Genomic DNA, 13315 nt, shown 5'->3' with positions numbered 1-13315 from the left:
GACAGAAGAGAGAATGTGAGAGAGAGAGACAGACAGAGAGAGAGAGAGAGAGAGAGAGAGAGAGAGAGAGAGAGAGAGAGAGACAGAGAGAGAGACAGAGAGAGAGACAGAGAGAGAGACAGAGAGAGACAGACAGAGAGAGACAGAGAGAGACAGAGAGAGAGGAAGAGGGAAGTTAGTTAAAGATAACTAGGCTGTGAGCCTGGGTGACTGAGAGGATAGCAGTATCCTTGAAAGTAATAAGAAAGTTTGAAAGGGGGAGAGTTTTGGGGGAAAAGATGATTGGTTCAGTTTGGGACATGCTGATTTTTAGGTGTCCATGCAGCATCAGTTTGAGATATCCTAGAGTTGGAGTTGGAGATGCAGGGCCGAAGTCAGCAGACTAGGACTGGATAAATAGTTTTAAACAGCTAGTGAGTGCCATGGTGCATAGAGCTTCCAGCCTGGAGTCAGGAAGACTCGACTTCCTCAGTTCAAATGTGACTTCAGACACTTACTAGCTGTGTGACCCTGGGCAAGTCACTTAACCTGGTTGGCCTCAGTTTCCTCTTCTGTACAATGAGCCGGACAAGGAAATGGCCAACCACTGGAGTATATTTGCCAAGAAAACCCCAAATGTCACAAAGAATTAGATATGACTAAAAAATGACTGAACAACAAGAAGAAACCGATTTGGGAATTATTATCATAGATATGATCATTGAATCTATGGGAGCTAATGAGATCACCAAGAAAAGTGGTATAGATGGAGAACAGAAGAGGACCCCAGACAGAGCCCTGTGGGACACCAGGGTTAATGGGTGTGACCCAAAGGAAGATTCAGCACTGGACACTAGAAGGAGCCGTTAAATAAGTGGGAGAAGATCCAGAAAGAGTACTGTCACAGAAACATGGAGTAAAGTGTATAAACTTGGCATAGATTATGTAAACTTTATTTCTTCTGGAAGTTTCTGAACCATATGAAAGAGAGCAAATGATATTTAAACATATTTGTTAAATAAACTCCCCCAAGTGGGATAATATCTGAATCCAGTAAAATTGAGCCATTGGCCTCTGCTATTGGGAAGTAGCCGGGGATTGTCTTATACTTCCTTCTCCACTGTTCTCCTGTAGGCACATGCAGAAGACTTTTTTTTGTGGGGATGGAGCCAAGGGTAAATACTAGAGAACAGCTCACACTTGGTGGGCAGGTAGGCTGGACAGGACTGCAATGCCCATATTCCAAGGGTGGGGGCCAGAGGAGAGACCCTTTTCCTTCCCATAGTAGTCCAGTCATCCACCTTATACAAACAACCCACAGAGACAATTGGAGAGGAAAAATTACAGTTTTTTCAGAAATAGAACAACTCCCTAGACCTAGATACTATACCTTTCTTAATGTAATCTAAGAATATGTTAGGTTTTTGTTTTTACTTCACACTGTTAACTTGAATTGATATTTCAGTCCACCAAGTTATCTATTTGTGGTGGAAGAGAGGAGAAAAGTTCTGGGGCTCTTGGAGTTAGGACATGGGAGAAATCCCTATGACCTGGACTTGAGGAAGGAGCAAGCTGACTAGAATTCTAGTGGTGGCAAGTACTTGGAGCCAAGAAATCAGGATGTGGCACTAAAAATATTCCAAAGGAAAAGTGACCTGGGAAGGGAGAATAGGATTCCTAGCATGCACAGACACAGAAAAGCTGATAAGCTTCAGAGACCACTGGAATGCTTTTTACAACACAATGAGCTCCCAAAATAGGGCAGTCAAGATCTACCTCATCCATCACTCAAATAATTTGCATTTATTAAGTACCTACTGTGTGTCAGGCTATAGGCTGGACACGTTTTCTCTGAACTGGACATCATCTTAATGATGAATTTTCCACTGACTTCCATAAGAAACACATCTCTGACTTATGGAAAAATAAGATTTATTTCACAGAAATTCCTACCAGACAAGTCTCTGCTTGAAATACTGTAAGAAAAGAGACATTGATAGCTTCCTTTATTACCTTTCTCTTGGAGGCAGTGGGTTACAGTGTCAGGAGTGCTTTATTGGAATCAGGGGACCCAGACTCAAATTCCATCTCTGCCTCTGACTTCCTATGCGACTTCATCTGTAGACTCTCTGAACCTCAATTTTCTCCTCTTTAAAATGAGGGGCATGGCCTCTAGGGTCCTTCCAGGTCTAGATCTATCATCCTAAGATCTATCAAAGGAGGGGTGGGATCATATGACTTGCAGGGTCCCTTCCAGACATAAACTTCTGATCCTATAATCTCATGACCACAAATACAAATTCTAAAACAATGAACAAAGGACTGGCTCTGGAGCATTCCTCCAGAGACTAGAGGAGTTTGGGCTTTGGGAATTTTGTCCTGAGTTCATTCGCACAATGTCATTGTTGGCAGATTCCCAGTATGTACTCTTTCTCTCCTCTCCTGCATTTACCAAGACCGTGGAGGTGTGGATCCACATTTTAAAATGGTGCAGGAAAACTCCGATTTCCTCCAGAGTAATCTATTCTCAGCAGCCCAGAAGCTCTCTCAAGCACCTCTCCTCCAGAGAGTGGGTGCTTCATTTTTGGAAATAAAACAGATTTCAAGGCACTTTCAAGGAAGTATGTCTAACAATGGACTGGAGTTTTAGTTTTGTTTTTAAAGAAAAATGATTTTTAAAAAATCCCAAACTTAGTGTTTTTCTCATTACTGACTACTATGTTTATGCTGGAATAGGAGCTATAAATAAGAGCTTATTTTATAAGCTTTTCCATGATGACTTTATCACCCAAGCAAACCTATTTTCTTTTTGGAAGGTCATTTCCACTGCCTCCTTCCCTGCCTTTGTCCTATCTCTCCCCATTCATCTATCCTACACAGGACCAGCAGATGGAGCTTGCAAAAGCCCAGTTTGGGTCCTGTTACCCCCTAATTCAAGAATCCTTGAAGATTTACCATTCAGGGTCCCAAGTGAGGACCACAAAATATGGGCACTTTCACAACAAATTCACAGGTGCTGGAGGAGAGACTCTGGGGAGAGAACTTGGATCTTAGGATGCAGGGTCCCATGGCAGAGGGGTGTAGTGAGGCTCTGGGGCATCAACCATATAGGGAAGAATGAAGACCACAGGACAAGATGAGTCCATGGCTAGTGAAGTCATTCCTGGGAGAGTAAGAATATTGGTCTGGATCTAGAAAGACCTGCACTTGGGATACGGTCACAGGTTGGGAAAGCGTAGCACGGAATGACTTCCTATTTTACCCAATTATTCTTGCTAATAAGATGTTAAGACCAGTTATTTGTACCTGATGAAGAAACATCTGCTGCCAGATCCTACTAACATTTGGCACATGGGACAAATGCTCAGATCACCCCCACCTTAGTTATAACTCTGTCCCCCAACTTTCCCAGCTACTTAATACAGTCCAAAGTCTTTTGTCTGACATTCAAGGAACTCTGCAACCTGGCTGAAAATCCCCTTTCTCTCCTGATTTAGGCCATGCTAAATCATCCTCGCTGGATGACCACCTTCTGGAGGACTAGATCTGGAGTAGATCTCAGAGGCCAGCTAGGAATTTGAGACCAGAGAGGCTACAGTGACTTCTCCAAGGTCAGACAGTTAGGAAAGAACAGAGCTGGAATCAGAACCCAGATCCTGTAGCTCCAATGAGATGTAGTAAAAGTTTGGAGTGTCAGAACATGTTGATTCAATGCTTATTCAATCTTCATCACTTGTGTGACCTGTGACCTGTGACCATGCTCCACCTTTCCTTGCCTCAGTCCCTTCATGTATAAAATGTGGAGATTAATCCTTGCTCTTCCAAACTTGTGAGCCACTTGTAAAAGGTTATTATTAGCCATTCCCTGAGCACATCGAGTGCTTTCCCGATTTCAGATCTTTGCTTGGGTGATTTTCATCCCACCTGTCTCTGGTGAAATTATACTCATGGTTCAAGGCCCCTCTCAGATCTCACCTCCTTCATGAAACCATCTCTGGGCTTCCCAGATGGAAGTAATAACTTCTACCTCAGAACTCACTTCACAGGGGCAATAATAAATGGTGAGCAGCAGAGCAGGAATCCAGACTCTGGGCCAGGTCACTAGGTTCTAGACTGGGGTTTCCAATCTGGCCATTACAGCATTACTGCTGCAGTAATGCCACCCACAGTAAGTCCTGGGTTTCAGTCTTGTTCTCTGACACTTGGTAGTGGTGTGATTTTAGGCACAGAGTCCTTTATACCCTCTGTGCTTCCATCCTCATCTTGAAACTAGAATTGATTAGACTGGCAGACAACTCTTATAAAGAGATAGACAGACAGACACACATACACATATAAAAACACATGCATACTTCTATATGATATAAACACATATGGTATATATGTTTGTGTACATATGTATATTTGCTTGTATATATGTTGTGTATATGTTTGCATATATGCATGTTTGTGTGTGTGTATAATGAAGTCACAGATCCAATTATGAAACACATACTGATCCATCTCATGGGGTTTTTGTGAGAAAAGGCTTTGTAAACCTTCAAGCTCTATATGAACACTAGCTATAGATCCTAGTTCTTAGAATTGGAAGGACCCTCAGAGACCATCTAATCTACCCTCATTTTATATATGATGAAAGTCGGTGCTAGGGAAGGGAAAAGGCTTATCCAAGATCACACAGGTGGTGTCTGAGGCAGGATTGAATCCCAAGACACCCCAAGACTTTTGATTTAGAACTGGTGGTCTTTCCACTGTCCCACACTGCCTCTCTGATCAAAAGCTTAGAAAGTGTTATCCTCCCAACAACCCTGTGAGAGAGGCATCACAGGTATTATTAACCCCGTTTTACAGCTGAGGAAACTGTGGCTCAGAAGTCAAGTGATTTGCTCATGCTCACTCATAATTGCCAGGTGTATCAGAGCTGGGCCGCTTTCCTTTGCCCTCGTCTCATTATACTTCATATTATTATAGTTTTTAGGATTATAAGAGTGTAAGTTGAGAGCTGGAAGCAAGCTCAAAGACCAAGCACTGTTTCTTTTACATGTGAGGAAAATGAGGACCAGAAAAGTTCTGGTTCAGCCAAAGTCATGCAGACAGTAAGCAGCTGAGCTGGGCTCTGAACCAGTGTTTTCTGTCTCCAAAACCCCTGTTCTTTTCACTGTAGGGAATCTCCCAGCCCAGGCTCCAGGGCAAGAAGCTGGACGGAACCTACCCTCAGCACTTGGGACCTCTCCTATTTCTGGCTTATGGGCGCGTTATCAATACCAGTCGACTTTCTCAATAGTTTGTTGAATAACTAGGTGTGTCACGGGTGTGGGTGAATGAGGAGAGAAGGATCAAAGATTGATGCAGGGCTAGAAGGGAGCTCAGAGGCCAGCGGGACCACCGCCTATCTTTTAACAGCTGACAAAATTGCGACCCAGAAAAGTCAAGTGACTTGTTATATAAGTAGTATAAACGGTAATGCTGGGATTTGAACTCAGGTTCCATGACTCCCAGCTCAGCGTTTTCCACTGCTCCCCGCTGCAGTGGGGTACCCACCAGGGTGTGGAGACGCATTAGCGTCAAACTTCAGCTTCTAAGCAAAATGCAAAGTATGTAAACTCCACTCCCCCAGCCCTGCCTCGCCTCCCCCTCCCAGGTGCCCACTCATTCAAGTATCACAGCTGGAAAGGTCCCCTTCTCCAGTTCTCTCCAAGCCCCAGCTGGGAGAGTGGTGAGCCGGAGCTGCCAAGGAAAAAGGATGAAAAAGTGTAGTCCCGTTTTAATTTGGTTTGCTGTTGCTGACACAACGAAGTGCATTGTGGGCAGCTGCTCTCCTCTCCCTCCTCCATTCCCCACAGAGTTATACTGGAGAATAAATCCACCAAGCCCCTGACAGATCAGAGACCTGTTTGGGAGTTCTTACATGGTTTGCTTAAAAAAAAAAAAATACAAACTGGGTTAGGTAAGGCTTTGGCTGATTTCGGGAACGTGCTGATTGGTTCTCCGGCAATTAGTGGGCACTGATAGATGTAGGCAACAGCTGTAGTTTCCATCGCGCGAGCTCCTCTCCTCGATGCATAAACCACACACCCAGCCTTAGTGGTTCAGGAGGTTAAAAGTTATTAACTGAAAATCAATTGAAATAGAAAGAGCTACATCTGCCGCAGTCCACAATTCACTCCTCCAGACAGCTTACCCCTGCACTGCAGGGGAAAAACAGACACACAGAGACCCTGCGCCACTGGGGCGGGAGCGGGGGGTGGCGAGCAGAGACGGCTGGCTGCACAGCTCTCCAGCAGCCCCCCACGCGGCCCCAAGCCCTCATTAAAAACCCGCAAACTTTCCGGAGCAGCCAGACACCCCGTGCAACATTGTTGCCAAGTGGAACAAAGGGAGGGCGGCCGTGGCGGGCGGCCGCGTTCCATCCTTCCGCTCGGGACATTCTCCCAGCTCAGGTTGCTAAGCATTGTCCGGCGCTCGGGGCCCCTAAGCTTGCTGTACCTAGAGGAAGTATTTGTGCCATCCAAGCCCCCCGGAGAACTTTCCGTGCCTGGGGGAGGGGACGACTCGCGTGAATAGGTTCCCGAGGTAAAAATGTGCCCCTGCTGGGAACGGCGCCCTTGAAATATACATCAGAATCAAAACAGGGGCACAGCTGGAGAAGCCCTCGGTGGAGGGGAACGGGGAGAACAATTCTCGCCTGCCTCGGTCTACTTGGCCTCAGGCCTCTAGCGGACAGGCCCTAGAAACCTTACCCCAAAGGTCCTGGTGGGGGACGCGGGGCAGGAGAGGGCTGTAGCAGCCCAGCGGGTCTCTGGTACCCAAACGTGAGCTGGCAGAGCCCGAGGCTGTCCACCAACAATGCCGCGCACCGACCTCTGGCAGTCTCAGGACTTTTCTTTGCAAACTAGACATTCTCTCCATGCCTAGTCGGCCTTGGTGAGTTGGGGGGTCCTGCAGGTTGTCCAAAATCCACTAGGTGGCAGCACATTAACCCTTCAAATGCCAGAACAAACGCATAGGACTTAGAGTAAGAATCATCGGATAAGGGGATCATAACATCAGGTAGAAGAGATCCCAAAGGAGGTCTAGTCCAATCCCTCTCACACACCCCCATCCCGTTTTACAGATGAGAAAGAAGAGGTCAGGAAGGTCCCAAAGATCACACAGGTGGTAGGTGGCTGAGCTGGGGATTTGAACCTGGATTCTCAGTGTAACATTTCTGATAGAATAGAAAGTACTTCAGAGTCCTCTAACCCTCTGGAGATTTAGTCCAAGGCCTCCATTTTGCAGATGAGGAAGCTAAGAGATATATGACTTGCCCAAGGTCTCACAGTAAATGGCAGTCAGGATTTGAACTCAGGTCCTCCAGTTCCAAATCTTTTGTTTCTCCCACTGCCTCCTACAAAAAGCATGTTTTAAGCGCCCATTACAATGGCCTGGGTTAGGTGCTGGTCCCCTTTTTTAGGGCCTGGTGTTGAAAAGATAAAGCAGAAATCAGTTTATGCTCTCAAGAAACTTACTGTGGACTTACCAGGTGAAGGAAGGAGATGTACCATTTACACATAGACTGGGGGCTGGTCACGCACCAGCATGACCTGCACCAGGCAGGGAAGCCATGCTCCACCCATTCAATGCTGGATCCTTGCTGAGTACTCTTTCCCAGCTATGGATAAGTAAACTTGCTTTTGTTAACCATCAGATACTCTCGGTATGGCTCATTTCATTCCAAGTTCTGGACTTTCACCGCTGGACTGGCTCAAGTCAAGCCTAACCTACAGTACCTGGGTTCAAGTTCTTATGTAAGTCACTTAAAACCTCTGAGTGCCCCCAGGCAGCTAAGATTCCAAGGTACAGAGCATTTCCATCTGCATTAATAGAGAGAGAATACCAATGAAATCACAGATCCCAATCAGAAAAAAAAAATTACCAACCATAGCTGGTTTTTAAGGATGCAAATATAGTGAGACTTAGACATGAAAGTTAGCTAGCTAGATTTTATATATATGTATATATGTATGTATATACACACATATGGAGCTAGCTACACACACACACACACACACACACACACACACACACACAGATGAAAGAACAGTGAAACAAAGTATTTATTAAGTACTTACTATGTACCAGGCTCTGTGCTAAGAACTGAGGATACAAAACAAGCAAAATTGTTGCTCAGTAGTGTCCATTTCTTTGTGACCCCATTGGGGGTCTCCTTGGCAGAGATACTGGAGTGGTTTGCCATTGTCTTTGCCAGCTCTTTTTACAGATGAGGAAACTGAGGCAAACAGTTAAGTGACTTGCTCAGGGTAACACAGCTAACACATATCTGAGCGCTAGAAAACAAAGTGGTCAATCAATAACATTTATTAAGCGCCTACCAGGTGCTTACATGCTGGGTACTGTCCTAACCCCTGGAAACAGCTTTCACTCTCAAAGAAATGTAATTCTAAGGATGGAGTCCGGTGTCTAAGCCTCTGTTACACAAAGAAAAAACTGCAGTGCTCCCTGCCCACAGGGGTTCTACCTTGTGAGTGATTTGGGTTTTCGTAGACCTACCCTCAAAAATGTATCCTGATGAAGAAATATGAAAGTACTTGTCAAACTGTGGTCCTGCAGGTTAGCCACCCTGGGTTGGCCCTTTATGAGATATAAACAAGGCCCTTGAGTGAGTCAGAAAAGAAGCAGCCTTATGGGATGCAGGACAGGCTGTATCTCTGGGTGATCTTTAATAGTTCATTTATTTAGTCCAGGGAGGAGCCTTTAGCTTGGAAGAGGGATCTAAGGTCTTGGTAGAGAAACACATGCAGACCAAGAAGGGGTGACGGTAAGAAACCAAATGGAGCAAGGAGAAGGGAAATGGGGCAGAGGCAGCTGTCCTGGGAGGGGGGCTGCTTAGCCGGATGGGCTGGAGATGGAGGGTGGGGACAGACGCCCTGCTGCTGGATCTGTCTCACCTCTCCCCACTCACCATCCTGCCTCCCCGCCCCCACCAAGGTGGTAAGCCAGAATCTTTTTTCTCCCTTTTTTTCCCTCTGCAAAAGCCTGAGTCTTTCCCTGTGCGTACCAGAAAGTCTGTTTACATTTCTGAGTTTTAAAACATTTACTTTGTCTTTAAAAACAGTTGTAGCTACAAGTCTTTGCTAGTCTGAGTGCACTTAGAGGAAATAGGAAGACAACTTTGGGGGGAGGGAAGGAGGTGTTATCCCTGACTAGTGACTCTGAAGTAAGCAAGACAGGGAAAAGCAAGGAGTCTTTGCTATATCTTCCTAAACAAAGGAGGAACGTTTGTTCCAAGAAAGCCATCTAGGCAGAGTTAGTAGTAATAATAGCTAACATTTGTACAGCACTTACTATGTGTTAGGAATGATGCTAAGTCCTTTACACATATCTCATTTTATTATTAACAACTTGCAAGGTAGGTGCTATTATAAGCCCCATTTTACAGTGGGGAACCTGAGGCAGACAGAGGTTAAGTGACTTGCCCAGGGTCACACAGCTAGTAAGAGTCTGAGACCAAATTTGAATTCAGGTCTTACTGACTCCAGACTTGCTGATCTTTCTGCTTGGCCTCAGATATGAGTAGTTGAACAATCCTGTTTACCATCTCAACTCTACTATGTTTATACTCTGTTGAGTGTGTGTATACTGTGTGTACTCAAATACTGAAGACAGATTTGAGGCCTGACTGGTGCAGACATTCTCTCCAGTGATCCAGATTGTAACCTGGCCACACTTGCCCGTCTGGTGTAATCTTAACCATCCCACAAACTCCCCACAGGGTGTCTGCAAAATGTGCTGGAGGCCCACAGAACAGCAGGTCCACATTTAAATGCGAGGTCATTGGAGGAGGCAGAAAGCCCTGGTGAATGAGGGGAACAAGGAAGGCTTCCCTAGCAGGCTGTACCTGAGTTGAAGAGACTGGAGTTCAAAGACAAACCATCACCTCCTGGCCATGTGATCACAGGCAGTTCAATGCAGTTCAACAAACATTAAGCATCTTCTGTGTGCTAGGCACTGGGCTGCTGGGGTGGGAGGGGAGGATGATAGGGCTGGGATAGGAAGTAAGATACATACATGGTGGGGAAAGAGGGGGCCTGAGGCAGAAGAGAACAGTGATAGCAACACACACACACACACACACACACACACACACACTCATCTCTGGAGCACTTTGGGGTTGGTGAATCATTATATTAACCAGGGGAAAGGGAGAGTTTGACTGATGCGTCCATTTCAAAGATGAGAAAACAGACCCTAGGACAGGTTGTGCCTGGTCCACAAAGGTCTCCCTAAGGTAAGTGGGTCTTTGGAGGAGAGGGGGTCTCATGCTAGAAGGGCCCTCAGTGATCATGGGTTCTGATCCCCTCATTTTACAGATGAAGAAGCTGAGGCCAAGTTGGAGGGCTTCATTTGTAAAACGAGGGTATCTGAGTAGCTGACTTAAGGCTCCTTAGGACTCTAAAACCAGTGACTTTGGGAGAAATGATAATAAACACCTTGAGGGCAAGTCCTCTCCCTTACAAAGCTTGTCTTGCTAGAAGGTCACTGTTGGGGTTTTGGGGTTGTCATTTCCCAGGATCTAAAAATCGGAAGGGACTTTGGGGCCATTTAAACCTTGCACAGCCCTGGTGCGCCACTGAGTAGCTGACCAATGACAAATTATCTCTTGTCCCTTTGCCTCCGTTTCCTCACTTGCAAAATGAGGGGATTGAAATGTACCAGAGGCACAGGGGAGAGGGTTCCAGACCGGAGTGAGGGAGTTGTTCAGTTGTATCTGACTCTCTGAGACCCCGTTTAGAGATTTCTTGGCAAAGATACTGGAATGATTTGCCATGTCCTTCTCCAGTTTATTTTATAAATGACGAAACTGAGGCAAACAGGGTGAAGTGATCTGCCCAGGGTCACACAGCTAGGAAGTGTGCAAGACTGGGTTTGAACTCAGGATGACTAGTCTTCCTGACTCCAGGGCATCCCTTTCTCTAACTGCCCAGGACTGGGAGAGATCTGAGTTCAAATCTGACCTCAGACACTGGGCAAATCACTTATTGTTCCTTAGCCTCAATTTCCCCCTCTGTGAAATGTGGACAATAATAGCACCTACCTTCCAGGGTAGGTTGTTTGTTCATTCTCCGAGAGGACTGTGACATCAGGAAGGTAAGGCCATAAAAATGCATGTGAATTGGATTTAAGTGAGGCAGGGCTGGGCAGTCACCAGCCTCACTCTCTCCTCTGGAGACATCAGGATGACTGAGGATGCCCCCCCACCCCCACCCCCAGGGCAGATAGGAGACTCAAATGGGATAATCTATGTAAACAGCTATGTAAACCTTGCTATACAAATGCTACCTATTTCATGCTCTTGTCCCCCAGCTGCACAAAGTACTTTAATTATCTCTGGAATATAAGCACCCAAAATATGCTTTAGGGGCTGCAGGGAGCCTGCTGCCCAGGGTTGGGTTAGGGCCCTGCAGTTGTAGCTCTAAGGGAGGGGTGGGCAGGAGGAGAAGTATTTATCAGCTAGAGTTTAAAAAAACCCAACAAACCTTGAGCATCATCTATCTCATCAGTCCATCGCACCACCTCCCTCCATTTATAACTGAGCCAAAGCATAACATGATATGACAGGATGCTCACAGAAGGGAGAAAGATGCAGCAAGGCCTTTTCACTCCCGCTAAAGCCACCATTTATACTTCTCTCTTCCGCAGTGTCTAGCCCAGCGCTGGGGAATATCTGGGGAATGGAACTGGTGTTGGCCTATGCCCTTAGCCAAGGTCTCCAGAGGATTGCGAGGACTCATCTGAAGTTTGGAGAGGCCCTGAACATTATGGCAGCTAGGTAGTGCAGTGGATAAATGCTGAGCCTAAAGTCAGGAAGACCAGAGTTCAAATCTGGCCTCAGACACTTCCTAATTGTATAACCCTGGGCAAGTCACTTCACCTTGTTTGCCTCAGTTTCCTCATCTGTAAAATGAACTGGAGAATGAAATGGCAAACCACTCCAGCATTTCTGCCAAGAAAACCCCAAATTGGGGTCAACAAGAGTTGGACATGACTGGCAAATGATTGATTACAACACGTACCATGCTTAAGAAACCAAGTTTTTCCACAGAAGCTCGAATTTTAAAGGTCTTCCAAGGCATCTAATCCAAATATCTTATCAGTGTTCAAGAATATTCCTGGCCATTGGGCATCTAGCATTTGTTTGAAGACTCATCACCTCCAGTGGTTATTGGTCAGCTCTAATTGTTAGAAGGTTTTTCTAAACATGAGGCCTCTTCATCTTTATGGGGGAGGAGGGTGGTGGAGATACATGCTTTTGGATAAGGTCCATAGATGAGGGGTAGGGAAAAGACCAATTAGTCAAATGTAGTATCAGTAGAAAGGCTGATATGCTATCTTTAGTGGAAAGTTATCTTGGCAGGAGAAAGGACCTTCCCATTCAATCCAACGGTTTCTACCTACCAAAATGACACATCTCCTATAACCCTATCCTTGCTCCAAGAAAGGGCAAAATTCACAGACAGCTGAAAAAGCAGATATTGCCTGGATAGTGATGGCTACCAGAGACCTCAACTACTCTGACACATGACTGGGGTGCTTGGAGGTGAGAGACTTAATCATTCTGGTTGTTACGAGGAGAAAGAGGATGAATTAAGAGAGTGACCACGTTTAGAACTCCTGAGGTGACAATCCTGCTGGACTCTGCCCTGGTCAGATCCCACTGGAAATGTGGTGCTCATTTTAGGAAAGGCCCGAGGGAGTTCAGAACAGAGTGACCAAGATGGTGAGGGGTCATGAGAGCCCATGTGATGTGAGTATTGATTTGGATAAGTTCTGGGCAGTTCAATGTTCTAGGGGAACAGGGAAAGGGAAGAAAGAAGCCAGATCATCCCTGCTGATAGGTCTATGCTGCCTTTACACCCTGGAGAGATTTCTGGAGGAGAAAGGAAAGGGAAGTAAATGTTCAGATACACTTGGATCCAATCCACTCCAAAGTCCATAGCTCATGAGCCCCTATCTATGTGTTTACTTTTACTAGTCAGTCAGAGGATACAATTAGTTAAATGGTCAGATATTTAGTGAAATTGTATAGTAGAAAAGTAGCAATAGAAATGTCTACTTCCCCCCCTAAGTGTGACTGTTGTCACACTTTTTTACAGAAACATATCCTCATTGAGAAGAATGGACACATCTGGGGACCAGCCATGGACAGGCAGACATATAGGAGGAGAGGAGCATGAATTTACAGCTGGAAAGAACCGTAGAGCCATTGAATACAGACCTCTCGTTTTACCTAGGAAACGCATGTGACCAGGGCACATATTAGGGCCTTTCTAGCTAA

Source organism: Notamacropus eugenii, chromosome 2 (genome assembly GCF_028372415.1).
Source record: "Notamacropus eugenii isolate mMacEug1 chromosome 2, mMacEug1.pri_v2, whole genome shotgun sequence".
Lineage (NCBI taxonomy): Eukaryota > Metazoa > Chordata > Mammalia > Diprotodontia > Macropodidae > Notamacropus > Notamacropus eugenii.
Note: the sequence above shows the minus strand (reverse complement) of the source record.